The 17073-nt window shown below is 38.2% G+C and overlaps 1 protein-coding gene across 5 annotated transcripts in view; it reads right to left on the bottom strand.

Moving 5' to 3' along the window:
- The window catches only part of LOC127388112 (uncharacterized), a 229116-nt gene that overhangs the window by 157500 nt on the left and 54543 nt on the right, over positions 1 to 17073 (bottom strand). The window lies entirely within an intron of this gene.

Here is a 17073-nt window from a genome sequence, read left to right as displayed (position 1 = left end):
CAAAACCACTAACTAAACTTTTACAAACTTAATGTCTGTCTAGTTTCAGCTTAAAGGTTAGCTGTAGGTGAGCTGAATCTATCCAAAAGCACACCTCAATGAGCTTCTGCCAGGCCAGGAAAACAGAATTAGTGATGAAGAAATTTTACTAAAAGCTGCTTTGTAGAGCTTATTAATTGGCACTGAATTTGGAGACTCATTTGTTTTATTATTCCTAACATTAGTTGACGTATGGCTATTGGAACCTGCTATACTTGAATGTACCGTTGAAAAAAAATCCAGAACAAATAATGGTCAACTTTTACCTCAGCTACAAATTTTTTACATTGACACAGAAAGGCACTTTAATCTCCTCCCTTTAAGTCACATTATTATTTTTTTTAATATTTTCTTTTTTTTTTATACCACAAATATTTTCCTTCCTGCAGTGAGATGAGCAGTATATAAAAATGCAAAATTATTAGGTAAGCCCACAAAGCCAGGAAGAAGTATCGCAAGCCTTCTGTTTGGAGTGCAGAGAAAAGCAGAAACTATACCTATTCAGGACATTAAAAAAGGAAATCACTTTAACAGCTTATCATTAAGAAGCTCCACCAACAGTACTGGCACCCAAACCCCTTGCTATGTGACTACTCATAAAATCTGTGGAACACTGACTTATATGCATGCTAATATTTTTAATTTCATACTTGAGTGGCAAACACAGAAAGGATGATTTATCAAATGGTCCAGCACTGAAAGTCTCCTCCAGGAAGAGGAGATGTTGCACAAACAATGCTCTCTTTGCTACAACTTGTTATACCACGACATAACTTTAACAATAAAAACAACATCACTTTTGGGGGATAGGAACATAAGAAGAGTCGGCCCCTGCATGTTTTATTAGAAGTTATCTCAAAAGATACTGGCATCGGAGCAAGTATTCGAGCTGCATATACTCAATCCCGCTGAGACTTCAAGAACTGCACATAGGAGAGCAGGGAATTAAATACCTGTGCTTCAGCCTCCCCATTCTAGACTAGTCCACAAAGCTCTAGCAATAATTCTCTAGCACTGCTACTAGGTAAAAAAAGAAACAGAAATTACTGGAACTAACTGAGGCTGTTCTTGCATCCTCATGCCTGGGAGGCCATACCTTGCTCACACGATTCCTTTCCTAGAGTCTTCAGAAGAAAAGATACAGATCCCTTCTAGAATTCTTGCACAAAGGAAAAATACTTCATATATCAACAGTATAAACATTGGTGATTGATTTACCAGAAGCATCTAATTCATAGAACAAGTAAGATCAAACTATTCTGAGAAACCTTGGTTCATCGCAGTCCAAACCTCTCATCTGAAATTCCATAATTCTGAAAACTCAAATCCCAGTTGATGTTTGACCTTCAGGCTCATGAATCCAGTACTCAAGCTTGTAACTCTATCATAGGCTCTACAGAGCACCAAGTAACTACTTCTAACCTGAGACACACAGCAATCACAAAAGAACATTCAGAATACTTATCTTAATGAGTAACATGGCTAGAAATGTGCTCTTCAGTTTCTAAAATCTTAGCCTCACCACATTTAAAATGTGACTTCAAATTAATTAACTTAAAAATTCTAAAACTTAATTATCTCTCAGAGTAATGAATGCCTCATGCAGCTGTGGATTTAATAATGGCAATAGCAAGGAAAATAGAGTCCTAAACATCAAAGCCCCAAGGCTCTTAGTTGAAATGTGGCTACTAGGACTCATGTGCCCCCCATTGCTGGAAAAGGGATTTTGGGAGCCACAGCCAAGCTGCAAAGGGCAGAACATCAACACTAGCCACAAAGTCAGGAATCTTCTGGAAAGTCAGGAATACCAAGGCTATATACTGCATGTGGCACACTGCAGACCTTGGAAATCTACATTTCTCAGAAGCTTGTCAAGCCAGCTGGTGGGACTCTATTTGTTTTGCTTTTTGTGTTGGTTGTTTGTTTTTTTGTTTATGATAGTTATAGTAGCCAATATATATCTGTTAAATAGTTTGGTCCTGGCTAACTGGCTTTTTCCCTGGTAACCTCATTCCAGCAGAGAATCCCAAACCTGCCCTGGACATTGCCTTTGAGTTGCAAATCCTTCCCCTGTAAGTTCCCTGGGAACAGGGGAGATCTGGATATACATCCCTGCTGCCTCTAACCCCAGCAGATGCAAAAGAAAACCAGCAGGTGAGAGTTACCAGGATTTTTTTCCCATGGCACTTCTGTCTGGCTAAGCAGCTTGGCCCAGGTCTACTGACAAAAAATGCTTCTGAAAATCACCAATGTGTTCTAGGACTGTCTTGTTCACATTTTAGGCAGAAAACTGAGAGTCAGATTGAAAGTAATTAATTAGTTCTGAAATTACCACAGTCTGAAGACTTGGCGAGAGCTATCGTTGTTGTGAGTTGGTGTAAGCCTACAAAGCTAATCTTTGGGTTTTTGTATTATATTGACAGAATTGCTCAATTTTATTTTTTTTTAATTTTTTCTTTTTCTTTGCCATATTTAAAGTAAACAAGAGACTCATATCTTCAGATGTTTAGCATGAATTAATGCCCAACAGTATGCTGGCAAGTCTCTTAGGCAAGTAAGCACTTTCATTTTTTTGGGCCCTTTCTATCTGTGTTCTAAATTCAGAAGAATCAAGTGTTTATTCATAAATCACAGACAAGGTCTGAACCAAAACCAACTATTACTACCGTGAACAATGGGTCAGACATTCATGGATACTCATTAGCAAGACAACACAGAACGCTAGCTCTGCTAATATTGCTTTTCAACGTAGCTTTAGAATAATGTTTTTTAGAAAAAGATAAGTTTGATCTGTAATTCAAATCACACCGTATCTTTGCTTTGCTACCCCCTCCTCCTCTCACCCTCCCTTTTCTTCCCCCTCCCCCAAAAAGCTTTATATAGAGTGGCTGGAAAGCTAAGTAGGAATCTATGCAGACACTATCCATCACATTTCTGTCTTAATTGAATGACACCAGAATGAGATCGATAAAATGTAACAAGAGACAGCTTTGCATTTCCACACTCACTTATTCTCCCTCTCTATTACTGCCAGCCATCACCGTGACCAGAAAGCCTAAGTATTGAGTTTGAACATTGCTGCCAAGCAAGCTGTTAGTATATGAATAAACTTGTCAGGAAAACAATAAAATTTCTAATACTGGGAAGGGCCAAAATGTCAAAAGGCTGCTGCAATCAGCATTAAATATGTTGCTTTTAAAGCTGTACTACAGAAACATCTGAAGAGTTTCTAAATAACATGGGCAGTGGTAATTCTTCAGATATTATTCCCCTCGTTCCCCCAAGACATGTCTGTGTGCGTGTGTGTTTGTGTGACCGTCTGACATGCAGTTGTCTTGACCTCTTGGTGCAAATCTGCAATTTCAACAATAAACCCCGACCAGCTGTGATTTCCCTATGTTCAAGGATTCTGAGTTCTTCAATGCATTATTGATATCCTCATTGCTGTGCTAAAAGCAGAGGCTGACACACTCATAATCCTAGACTTTTCCTGAAAAGCTCCAGCTTCACATTCAAGTTGATCACAAGAAATAAAATGAAAAAAAGCCCATTTCAAAACAAGGCTACATTTTGTATATTGCATCCATTTCATATGCCTGCTAAGTAAAAATTTAAGCTTTTTTCAAACTTGACTTTTTTTCCTAACCTTTAATTATTATGATCTTGTATTCCTGACTGTGTAAGGGTAAAGCTAGATTATTGGGAGCATAATTTGTATGCCAGCTTTGGAGTCACGTTTATGTTTAAAATCTACATTGCTTGTGTAGCTAGACTCCCCAGGCAGAACTAGGGCACATTCAACTAGGTATTCTGCTAACCACAAAGCAAATGGAAGTGCCCAGTGCAAACAGATAACAGATAACAATATTTATTAAAAAAAAAAAAGAAAAAAAAAAAAGAAAAAAAAAGATCAGGCTGCATCAAGTGAATCTGGCAAACAAAATTAACTATAAGGACAGGAAGAGGAAAGAGTTAACAATAAGAAAACTGCTCAGGATACAGCTTTAGTTATGCATAATTAGAAGGCTCCTGGAATCTGAAAACACAAGTATTACCAATTTTCTAGTCTCAGTGTAGAAAGTAAAGAAATGCTTAGACATTGCATCACAGGAAATGTTCTCATCTTGTTTCAAGACAGACTGTCATATTTCAGCTTGAAACTCAATTAGATGTTAAAACAATTGCTGTACAAGTACAAGCACTTCTGCCAGGCATTATTAAAATCCAACTGATGAGACACTTGGCCTCTTAGCTTCAATAGATAATTTTTCATGCCTGGTTGACTGTGTTGCATTGTTTCTTCATTATTATGTTCATGCTCAGTCTCTAGAGCAGCTTTTTTATTTTCTTATCTTTTTTTCCTGTACCAACAATCAAATACAACTTGGCTGAAGGTATGAGGCTAAGATATTAATGACTACTCAAATCAGAAAGATTTCTCAATTCATCACTATTTAGCAAATTTAAGCATGTAACAACTTTAGTTTCTGTTGATACTGCTTTTTTTTGCCGACCCAAAAGGAACTATTTTTCATTATTATACCAAAGTTACAGCAAGTATGGAAAATTACATTACATTAATGATCACCAAACAGGCAGTATTACTGAAAGTATACTAAACTTTTAAAAAATATTCTCTTCATCTTTCAAAACAGTATCTGATCCTGAGTTATCAATAGAAATGTAAAAATAAAAGTTTTACTTGTGTGATGACTGTCTTCTCATGTAAGCCTCACCCAGATCAATCAGAACTTGCTAAGGTAAGTACATTTTCTTTATAGAATTACTGCTGAAAAGCAGAAAATAAGTAGGGTATCATTAAACTCTTACAATCATAGAAATCAGAGATGAAATATCTTACACCTACTGCAGATAAGGTGTTATTAGAATATGGTCAGTATTAAATACTAGACACCATAATCATATGATTTGGCAGAAAAGCTGGCAACATTCAGTGAAGGGAGATAAGCTGGAAAAATTTCAGGGAAGTCATAATACCAAGACTTCAGGGTCTACACACTCCATGAGAAAAAGCAAATTGGACAGTCTTCCCACAGCATTCTTGTAGATAAACTGAGGAATTGTGGTCTTGATGATCAGGTAGTGATGTGGATCATGAACTGGTTGACAGGAAGAAGTCAGAGAGTTGTGGTCAATGGGACAGAATCTAGTTGGAGGTCTGTGACTAGTGGAGTCCCACAGGGGTCAGTACTGGGGCCAGTACTGTTCAGTATTTTCATCAACGACCTGGGTGAGGGAACAGAGTGTGCCCTCAGCAAGTTTGCTGATGACACCAAGCTGGGAGGAGTGGCTGACACACCAGAAGGCTGTGCTGACATTCAGCGAGAACTAGAAAGGCTGCAGAGTTGGGCAGGGAGAAACAATGAAATTCAACAGGGGCAAGTTTAGGACCTAAATTTTTTGTGTAGGCACTGCAAGAAGTGTTTACCTCCGTCCAGAGGTCAAATTCAAAGACCTTAAGTTAGATAGATGTTTAAAGTCCAGCAATACCATCATCCTCACATTCAAGCAAAAGTAAAGCATAGACACACACACAGATGAGAAAACCTGCCAGAGATAGGCATCAAGTTTTTCCTCAGATGTGTTTAAATACCAAGTGGTATTATGAGTATCAAAAGCAGGGATGCGTGGACAGGGGTTGTCCCTTGATGTCAAGGTCAGAAGAATCTCTCCACGTCCAACTCCCTCACAGTGGAAAACTCCCATATTTAAAATGGCAACAAACTCTCAGCCCTATGGAGAAATTTTTCATCTCTAGTCTCTTTGCAAATTCAGAAATCAAGGTAAGTGATCTGTGCTACCTATGTGAAAAAGACTTCAGACTATTCCCACACATGCACATCAGTGAAGGGAATTTTGAGTGTACATGGCAGGAAGCTATGGGCTTTCAGTTACATCACTGTAGGTGAAAGCCACCAAGTTCATGGCAACAGGCATCCAGAAGACAGCAATTCAGCAGAAGACCACTGCTCCAACCACTTCCACTGCAGGGTCACCACAGAATTGGGACACAAGACTGTGTTGCAGGGAGCAGCGAGCCCAGCTGATGAGGCACAGAATGAGTTCCCACCTATCCCATGCTGAACCATACGAACTCAAGCCACAGCAGTGGCTTAATGCTCCCCTAGCACAACTGCTCCCCCATGCCTGTGACAGCCCAGAGCTTTGCCACGCCTGAAACGAGGCAAGGCTCAAGCTTTCACACTGCACAATCTGAGATGGTGCAGCTGTACCTGCACAGATTAAGAGGAGCATGCTGCACAGCCTCAAGTGACATGTGAGCAAGTACAGATGTCTCACTGAGGTCTGAACATCTCTCCTCAAATACACTCACAGTTATAGTTACAGTCAGAGCAAAGATCTTAAAGGACACATGTGCAAGAAGGACAAAGAAATAAGATATGCCTAACTCTAACAGCCATGGGTTGTAGGAGGAAACACAAGCAAGCAGTAACCTTCTCTCTTTTACTGGGGCAGTTTTCACCCACAAATACTTCACTAAAACCAGCTCAAGCTCTTTTGCAAAAAACAATTCTTTGTGGGCACCCTAAAGAGCTACAGCTTCTCTTAGCTGTCCTCAGAATACAGACATTTACATGTATTTCATTCAAAGCACATGGAGGTACGGGGCCCTCCATGGAAATCAGAGATGGGACAGAGTTCAGAAGTACTGGCACATTGTGACTGCTACAAAGTTAATTTTTTCATAACTGAAGCATGCTTTAAAAAAATAAAATTCCTTCAACGAATTTAAAATAATTCAACTTGCCAAGAATCTTACTTCACTGTTTTTCTTTAATCCAAAAACCAGCAGTTACATAACACAAAAAATTTCTAACTCCAAATGTCAATTTTCTCTCTTTTTTTTCTCAAAAAATTACTTTTTAAAAATAATGTCAAAAAATGTATGCATTTGCTTATAAAATTGAGTAATTCCATAGATTTGTTTAAATAATATAGCACCTTATAATCACTGAAATGTTTGTAAATTTATACATGTTATTTTAAAATTAATTTTTAAACATAACTCATGAGAAAAGATGAAAACAAGCACTCCAAGGAATAAGAAAACCTAACCTTGACAAATTTGTGGGTATAACTAAGATGATAAATAGGACTTGGGCAACAATCACAGAGACAAAATTTTACCATTGGTGCAATCCTCTACCAGTGACATGAAATATACAGTTCTCTCAGTTTTGTACTACAGGGTTAGACATCCAAGAAAACTAGTATCATTTGTGGAACTATAAAAGCTTTTAAAATATTTCCTCCTAGAATTTGAAGTCTTCTTCAGTTTCATTATTTTTTTACTATTACATTATCTTTTTTCTTATAAGGCCATCAAAACTCCCTTTTAATAGTCATTTAATATTTAGCTCCTGCCTCCCCTATTCTACTTTTGTATATGACATTCAATATATTAAATTTTGCTACATATATTAATTACCCTTCAAAAAAATCTAAGGAGACAAACAAACAACACACACATAAGCTGGTTTCTCCATAGTGCTTCTATGAAAATCTAGAAGTGACTTTTACTTACTGCATTTATTCTAGAATTTACAATAGTTTCATAACATTTAAATAATATAATTTGCAAAACATGGATAAACACATCTCTCTATCAAATACCAGTTTCATTAACAGGTAGAAAGTAGGATGACAAATCATGTGGTGTCATTCCAGTCCACTGAAATAGAACTCTTTAATCAAACACACTGTAAAACAGAAGGAGAGAAAACAGGGGGTTTAAACCTGTAATACAAAACAAAGGGTAGATTTTTTTAAGTAACTGCTGGGTAAGTTGCTATGGACTACTTTGATATGAAAACTAATGTTTTACTATATTAATCAATGAACATGTATTACTAATGTATTCCTTCATATCTAAATTACTTTAAGCTTTTGAAGAAATAATATTTATATTATTTCAGGAAAAATTATGCCAGAAATCTGTTTGTTATCACACTGCTGTAAAGCAATTATTGCATACAGTGAAGAAAAAGTTTACTCTGACACTTTACCACTAGGAATATTTATGGTGAAGGAGAAATCCAGAAGAGGCTTGAACTTAATAATGCAGGGCCATCAATTAGCATCAAATGAAAGAAAAGCAATAAAGCAATTTTGTCACCAATTACTGACAATTTGCCTAAGTAGAACCATTAATTTTGGATAATATAACCCCCATAAAATTAAGGGAACAAAACTATTTTAATCAATATCCTTTGCTTGTCTCTCTTCACTAAATTAACTAGTTTAAGGAGTATCAAAAGTTTTGAAACCTTTAAATCCCTTAAGAAAAATGGAAAAACATATGGTTATGATTTCCTACCTAAAAGTTGCTGGCTTTTGGTTTGGGGCCTTTTTTCCTCTTTTTTTTTTTTCTTTTTCTTTTTTCCCCTTTTTTAATTTTTTTTTTCTTTTTTCCCCTATTTTTTTTTTCCCCTGAAAATAAGGAAAAAGAGAGCAATCAAAACTGTGACCCTTTGGAATTACCACAATCAAAACATTTGTTTACTTACATTTTTTCTACCATGTTACAGAGCTTCCATAAAAGGAAGCCTCATTAGAAGAGCCTGGAATATCAATGTTTAATAGTCTGATTAAGGAATCTCCAGCATTTACTGACACTGCCAATATTAACATCAGGCAGCAACAAGGAATATGGATTATATTTTTGCACCGGGCTAAGTTCCCAGCCTTTCCCACCTCCAGTCTCAAAACCCACCAGCAACCCCCTTGTCATTCATCCTCAGCTCTCAGCCCCAGCAGAATTTCCCTGACAGACAGCATCACCCATCAGCTGCCATTGGCAGGGAGCAGTGGCTGTGCAGATGTGGCCACAGCAGCCTTGCCTCACGCCTCCTCCCTCTACCCCAGCTGGCTTTGTAGCGCAAGGTCAACCAAGTATACACAACATTTAATCAGTACAGCTACTCGGGAGCAATCTTCCAGAGTGCTACCAAGCACAAGTGCTCAGCACCAGCGACAGTCTGTGGTCATGTTTTAAAAGTGAAAAACAGGCAACGTGTCCTAAAGCCAAAGTTTTGCAAAAATCTCCTAAGGCTGGAGATGACTTTTATTAATGAATGTACTTTCTGGAGTGCCTTCTCCTTCAGCACTGATCTGCGTTCACTCATAAGGAAAGGGGAGCAACCTTTTGAGAAATATCCATCCATATGTAGGAAAGAAAATACACGCAGGACACCTCCATGTCTCCCAAAAAGACTTGCTGAGGAAACTTACAGAGTTTAATCGGCATCCATATCAATTCATAAACCTCGGGTGCTAGAGTACAAATAAACACTCTAAAGGGTTTTAGCCGCAAGGAGATAAGATCTCTCCCTGGGGAGACTGCTAGAAACTGCTCCATTGCCTTTGTGCAGACTACTGGAATGTGCTTGCTTTTCATTTCAGTCTTTGTGTCTGGCACTCAGGCCTCACAGGCAGTGTCTTAAGCCACGCAGGGTCAGGGCAAACAGAGAACTGCATTCATGGACAGATCAAGTTTATGTGAGAATCTGCTCCTCCTGTGCCCTCAATTTCCATTTGAATTGTTAATAAAATCTCAGCCTGAAAGCACATGATCCCATCAGTAGGGAAGTCATGCAGAGAATCCTCTAGCTCAGAAAAACAAAATTTCTTTATCTTTTTCATCCTCCTCCTACATTCGTGGGAATTATGCCATGTAACCCCCCTCCTAAAGCAACTCCCTCCCCCAGCACAACACCTGATTGCCAGCCCACAGCTTGCACTAAAAAGCAGGGGCAGAAGAAGGAGAAAGAAGGGAAAAAGACGCAAAAGCAACTCAGCTACTGCAAAATCACAACCACATTAATTGCACCTTTGTTGCAGTTTACAGACCCCCAGACACCTCCAGGCAAAAGGAAACACAGACATTTCATTTTTTAAGTTAATTTCCAACAGCTGATAACACTAGCTGCAAGACTTTCCCACAGCTTTGTGACACTGCACGAACTACAGGGCCACAGAGATAATAAAAGGTCACACATAAAGGAAAGAACAGAGCCATACCCCAATTAACTTGGTCTCCCCATGCAAAAACTGTACAGGAATAAGAGCCGATATTTGCTGCAGGCATCAGACATGCATCTCCTAACCTTGCCACGGTCTAACTGGGCCTCTTGTTTCTTCTGCCTTTGCTCCTCGCAAACTGTTTTAATATTGAACGCTTTTCAGAGGGATGGGCTGATGCACGAAAACATGAATTTCCTGCTTGCCCTTTAAGGTGGGTTAAAGGGGGTGCAAGTAATCAATTACAGAACAAAAAGCTAAAGACAGACTACAGATTTTACAAACTAGATGTCTTACAGTTTACACTGTTTTCTAACCACAGTACCCCCTTTACTCCTTCCTCAAAAACATTTGCTGTAGGTTTTTTTGATAGGGACAAAGTGTAATGCAGTCTTCAAGTAAAGCCTGTGTGAAATGCAATGTCTCCGAGACTGCTGCAGTTTTCCCTTATTCTTTAGATGAGCACATCAGCCCCAGACAAGCAATAACTGCACTGAATATACGGTGGAATTTAAAGTCTTACGGACTGAATTTTGTGTGCTCCCTTCTCATCCTCCTCAATGGGGAAGATGTTTCTGTTTGCGGGAGTCACTGGAATGAGAAAAGCTTTGTGGAAGCTGTATCTCTGGGACCAATCCTGCCTAGTGCTAGACTCACCAAGGTTCCCTCTTCTGCCCAGTGATCTCATACGAGAAAGTACAAACTCCTGGAAAAGCAGATTAGACCTTTGCTTGCTGCTTAACAGAGCTTGTCTGAATAATTACTGAATATCACTAGTAGAGGAATAGTGTTACTGTGATGGTATCTCACACTCAAAAGCTAATTAAAAAAATAACACAGGTATTTAAAGTTTTGGAGGCCTGGGGATCTACTGGTTTGGACTGAAGGGGATCACACAATCAGGAACAGATTTAATTGCTTGTCATATTCATATACATAAAGGATATACCACAGCAGGCACTGAGAATGGACATTGCTAGTATACAATGAAACTGGTTCTGTTCTAGTTTTGATTTTACACATTTTTAGCCAGAGCTGGTGCAATTGCTTCTTGGGAAACATAACCAATGGATTGAGCTCTTAAATCTGTTCACCAGGTGTTTGCAAATAGGTCATGGATGTTAATAATTACTTCATTAGTCACAAGTCCTTGAGCAGTGTATGCAAACATACTGGACCCTATGACACAATTTTTAACTGACCGATATAAAGAATCACTATTTGTTTTTTGCCATTCGTGACTGGTCACTAGTGCAGCTCTTCTCGCAAATACTTGTTGCAGGTTGTTTGTTTTTTTTTTCCCATGGAATACGTGACTGGTGAACATGACTCTGACTTCACACTATAAAACCTGGAGAGCTGCAGAGGGAGCACAGGATGAGTGGCTAGCTTCACTACACCAGTAGGTGCACGCTCAGCAAACGCACTGATTGCCACATGGAGTTCACAATTTCAGCATATCATATAACCCTGTGACAGGATGCTTACAGGCTTTCTTGCCCACATGAACTTATCTTTTTCTCACCAGTGCCTTAGTGTAAACTCAGAGAAGTCCCCTTCCATTTTTGTACGGTCATCCTCTCTTCATTCAAATACCTCCTTAAAACTTCATTCTCTTGGATAGCTTATTGATGCTTACTCATATGTTACAGATACAGTGAAAGCTGTTGCATCAGAGCACTAAACACAACTGAGAACAACTGTAGAACAGAAGAACATCCTTTCATTAAATCCAGGCCAGAACTGCACTTTAGTGTTTATGTGGATACAGGGGGGGGAAGGAGAATATCATAGCAGAAAGTTGAGTAAAAATGACATATCATATATATATACACACACACACACCCCCCTTGGTACAATGTAGAGTAGCTGTCTCACTATTTTTCTTTACCTGTATCCATCTAAAACACATGCTAATGATAACCTCGACTTAATCTTTTGTGCTCTGTGGAACCGTCAATCAAGACCAATGGAAATAGTGTAGGGAAAGTAATAGAGAGTCCTCTCATTATGCTTTTTTTGGTCAAAATACCTTTTTTTGACAATTCTTTCCTACATATAATATATAACCTTGGAATTAGGTAAGAATATTAAGTCCCATCAGTAAATACAAATATTTTCATCTTTTTTTTTTTTTTTTTAATAGTCTCATTATTATTCTCTCAGAAGAATGGTAGAGCTAAAATCTGTTGTCTTTATCCAATTTGAAATAACTAATAGGCTTCTGCCATAAAATAAAGCTAAGAGGGAAGGAGAAGGAAAAATGGTAGAAAATTAACTTCATCCTATAAAAAAAAAAAAAAAAAGGAAGCTAGACTGAAATGCAGGCTACTCCACATGATCTGATAAAATTCTCACTTACTTTCTCCTGGGATACTAAAGCACCCACCTGGCATGACAGATCAATAAAAGGCACGGTAAAATTCAGCAACTAAACTTGCACCTTCCCAGTTCTAGCTAAATGTCCTAATTAAATAGCTAGTTTTCCTCAATACCTACCTATTTCCTACTGTACCTTATAAACACTTGTTCTACTACAGTTTGTATTCTCTATGTGACTGTCTGTGAACTTAAAAAGTTCCGAATACTGTGGTGGTTTTGTTCTTTTTTAAAACATTTAATAGAACACCCTAAATGTTCACATTAACAATGTAACAGAATTAAATTATTAGAGTTAATAGCTGGTTTTTTTTTACTTTATAAGAGTTTGATATCAGTATATTAACAATTCACTTTAGTACTTCATGAATCATGAAGCTGTCTTCTATGAAATAGTGAGATGTGTAATGGATACACTGCAATAAAACATCAACAAAATAAGGTTTAGTCACTCAATTTCAGTAATGCATTAATAATATTCCAATAACATTCTCCAAACCTAACATTAGCTGCTATTTTGTTTTGTAAAAATATGATAAACAAGGCACCTCCATTCTCAAGGAACTGAATGTAACCAAAGCACATAATCAACAGGCTTCCCTTTCAACAAAATCTAAAGCACTAAAAAAATTCAAACAAAAAGAACAATGCTACTTAGCTCCTCTCTTCTTAAAGCACACTTTTTTCCTGTCTCCAGAGTATACAGAAGCAAATTAGACTTTACATGAAGCAGTTGTCAATTTTCATGAGGTTTAGAAAGCTGATAATTCAGCATGAAACAAAGCCAGAACTACCTATCTAGGTCATCCTGATCAGAATTGGTGTGGCCCATTGATGACTTGTACTTACACGGGCTTGCTAACTGTGCCAGATTATATGATGTACATACAATGTAAACAATGTGATTGAGAAAGTGGATTTAAAATACTAATTTTTGTAAATTTGAACACAGCTTTCTTGAAATGAGATTACAGACTTACATGTTTTAAGTACATTTATAAACCAGGTTCTTATTTTATTAATTCTAGAAGCCCTTTAAGATACCTATAGGACAGAATGTGGTGAAAAGCTGGGGGAAAACCAATACTAATGCATCTGTGGAGATGCCAGTCACCATGCTAGCTTGCACAGTCTCTTCATTTACCTAGAGCACTGCCAGCCAGTCTAAAGTTGCAGAGGTATAAACCAAGAAAATTTAAAAAAATCCCCCAAAATGAGCAAGCAAAATACCCATGTTACTGCTTCCTACTCTTCCATGTCAGCTGCGGGATGGCCTTGAGTGGGAGAAGCAAGCGAGAGCAAACATGCCTGTTCATGAGCACCCTGATCCCTGCCTCTGAAGACCCAGGTCCTCATATGCCTAAATTGAGTCTCTCTGCTCTGATAGTCTGATATAAATTTGGTATCTTTACTTCAGCGGCTAGGTCCAGTGTATCAATATAATGGGCAGCTTCACCTGGTATGACTTAGGTCTGGTTTAACAACTGAACTTTCACGGATGGACATGACTAAAAACTTTATCAGCTTTTTCACTCAGATGTCTTTCTGCATCCTCTGTTGTGGATGGTAGGGCTCTGCACCTTCCATGTATCCATCCTATGCTGGCACAGCGAAAAACAGCATAAACTTCTGCTGGCATTTATCTAATTTAGCTTAATCTAGCAAGCATAGGTGGCGGTGGCAGAAAACATAGAGGCATGGCTTTTGTCACCTGTGCTAACAGCTTCCTAGGTACCCCAGGAACACCTTGACTGTGATCCCCTTGATACTAGTCTCCAACTTCTCCAGGGGTAGCAAGCCATGAATCTGCTACATAAGTTGCTAGGTTTACTCCTTTTCCCTAGACATTTGCCTTCAAGAACAACTAACAAAACACAACCATAGCAGCATAGAATGGTTTGCATTGGAAAGGTCATTCAAAGGCCATCTTATTCAACCCCCCTGCATGGGCAGGGACATCTCCTTGTAGACCAACCAGGGTGCTCAAAGACCCATACAACCCGGCCTTGAATGCTTCCAGGAAGGGGGCATCCACAGCTTCTCTGGGCAGCATGTTCCAGTGCCTCACCACCCTCACAGGAAAGAAATTCATCCTAAAATCTAATCTAATTCTACCCTCCTCCAGCTTAAAACTGTTCCACTTCATCCTATCACTACATGCCCTTGTACAAAGTCCCTCCCTGTAGGCCCCCTTCAGATACTGGAGGTGTCCCAGGAGCCTTCTCTTTTCCAGGCTGAACCGCCCCAACTCTCTCAGCCTGTCTTCACAGGAGAGGTGCTCCAGCCCTCTGGTCATCTTTGTGGCCCTCCTCTGGACTCGCTCAAACAGGTCCATGTCTTTCTTGCATTGGCAACTCCAGAACTGGACATATTCTTTAAAGTGACATAATTTCTTACTTTCCAGGCTCTCCAATAATTCTATCTCAACAGCTAAATAATCTGAATATTAACCTCTATGTTTTCAGTAACACAGAAGCATATTTTTCCTGGAGGCTTTGGGTAGATAACATCCCACAGGAAAAAAAAAAACAACAAAAAAAAACCAGAACAAAATCAGAAATCTAGGTTCAAGTATCTAGTAACTGTTTAGCTCAATATATGACATACCTGTCTATCCTTGAGGATCTGGACCTTGTTGATGACAAAAACAATTTAATTTTGAAAGATATACATCTGGCGTATGGTAACTTGTTACTCTCAGGGGTCCTGTGTGATCTTTAACTTCTGTCATGGTGACAAAGCTAGATTGGAAATCTGTGAGGGTGTAAGGAACAGATCCTCAATAGTCAAGCTTAGTGTTCCCCAGTTTTAAAAACTCCTTCCAAAGCACAAGGTAGTTCTGCATTTTCTGTGATATACTACGTAAAACATTTACAAACTAGTTCATTAAATGATTTCAAAATTATTGGCTAAAATCAACATACATTTAGAGTGAAAACTAATAGATCTTGGATAGATAAGGATGAATAGCAAAGGCCCAGAACTAATTTTTCTGAAGTATGAAAGAGAAGGGCAAGATAATTGAGTGGTTATCATCTGAGACAGCTGATAGAGCAAAAGGTTAGGAGATTACTGAGAAAGTGGATCCTGCAACACCTGATGGTCAGCAAGTATTCAGGTGATTATGGTGTGTGTTCAACTCATAAGGGGTGATTTCCTGTAATAAAATGTTAGAGAAACCTACTACAGTTTCTGACATAATAAATCTAAAATAGGAGACAGTAGACCCTGGAAAAAAGACTGAGGCTTATTTCTTTTGGCTGCTGCTCTATAGACAACTTCTGGTTTGTCTCCCACTGTCTCCTGGGTCAGCAGGCACCTGACCAGTCATTACCAATTGAAGGGATAACTTCCCACTCTCTTGCTGCAGCAAGGTGAGACAATGCTGCCAAGCTATTGGGATGCCTACCAGTGTGGTTAAATTCACAGTCCTGGGAAGCTTTGTATCACAAGGCTCTTCAAGGTTACTGACAGGGATCAGCTTTGCAATTCATCTTTGGGGACATCTTCAAGGAATCTCTTCTCATGAAGCACCTAAAGGAATTACTATGATAGCAGAAATTCCATAAACCTATGACTAAGGTAGTAGTGAGTGAAGTTAGTGCACCTAATAAAAATTGGACTCAAAAGGTACAGCAGAAAACACAATGAGACAATAAATCACTTTTTTATTGCAAATTTTAAAAAGGAAAAGAATGAAAGGAGGAAAAATTCAATTAAAAAGTACATCCAGCTAAGAGCTCAAGCAAACAGGAGGAATAGTCTAAGAAATGGTTGCATCCAAACTGCAAAAGTCAAACAAGGGCATAAATCTGAGAAGTTAAAGTAAATAAATGTGAATAAAAGTAAATAAGTTTTTAAAATTAAATCAGAAAATCATGTTTTTAATTCTGAAGGGAACAGTGTGTGCCAGAATATTGAGTTATACATAGCTTTATTGAAGAGTAGGTCAAGATCTTATCAGCTCTATTATGAAGAATGTCAATAAAAGTCTGTGTGATGATAAAATGTTTAATTAAAAATGAACATTGTGCAACATATGAACTCTTTGTATTATACAGAAAAAGGAGTCAAATGTATTATGTTCTCCAAGTTACAAATTGCACTGAATCATTTTTCCTCCTTCATACATTCTTATCACTATGAAATCTTGTATAAAATAGATTTACTTATATTGGCTGCTTTACAAATTAGGTTAAGATTATCTACCTCCAGGGTACTTCAAATACTTTGAAAAATCTGGGTCAACTGTGATGAGAACACTAGGGTCTTGTTTTCCTGGTACTCTTTCATTTGAATAAGTGGTATGCTTTAGCAAGATAATTGACAAAGCAAAGGCTAAATAGTAATTCAATGTGTTGATCAAAAAGTAACAGAAACTAGTAAAATTAAATATTTTGGTTTATTACGTATTACTTATATAATATACATGCATACAACATTACTGTCTTAAAGATCCCTAACATCTCAGCAAAGAAGTAACAAACCATGAAACCAGGAAGAGGATGCAGTTTTGAATGCAGCAATACCCATGGTAGATAATCAGAACGTTTTCTTCCTGGTGAAAATAATCTTACCCCTCCAACCCTATGC

Source organism: Apus apus, chromosome 1 (assembly GCF_020740795.1).
Source record: "Apus apus isolate bApuApu2 chromosome 1, bApuApu2.pri.cur, whole genome shotgun sequence".
Lineage (NCBI taxonomy): Eukaryota > Metazoa > Chordata > Aves > Apodiformes > Apodidae > Apus > Apus apus.
The sequence above is the reverse complement of the archived record's forward strand: the minus strand, read 5'-3'. Positions and strand labels throughout refer to the sequence as shown.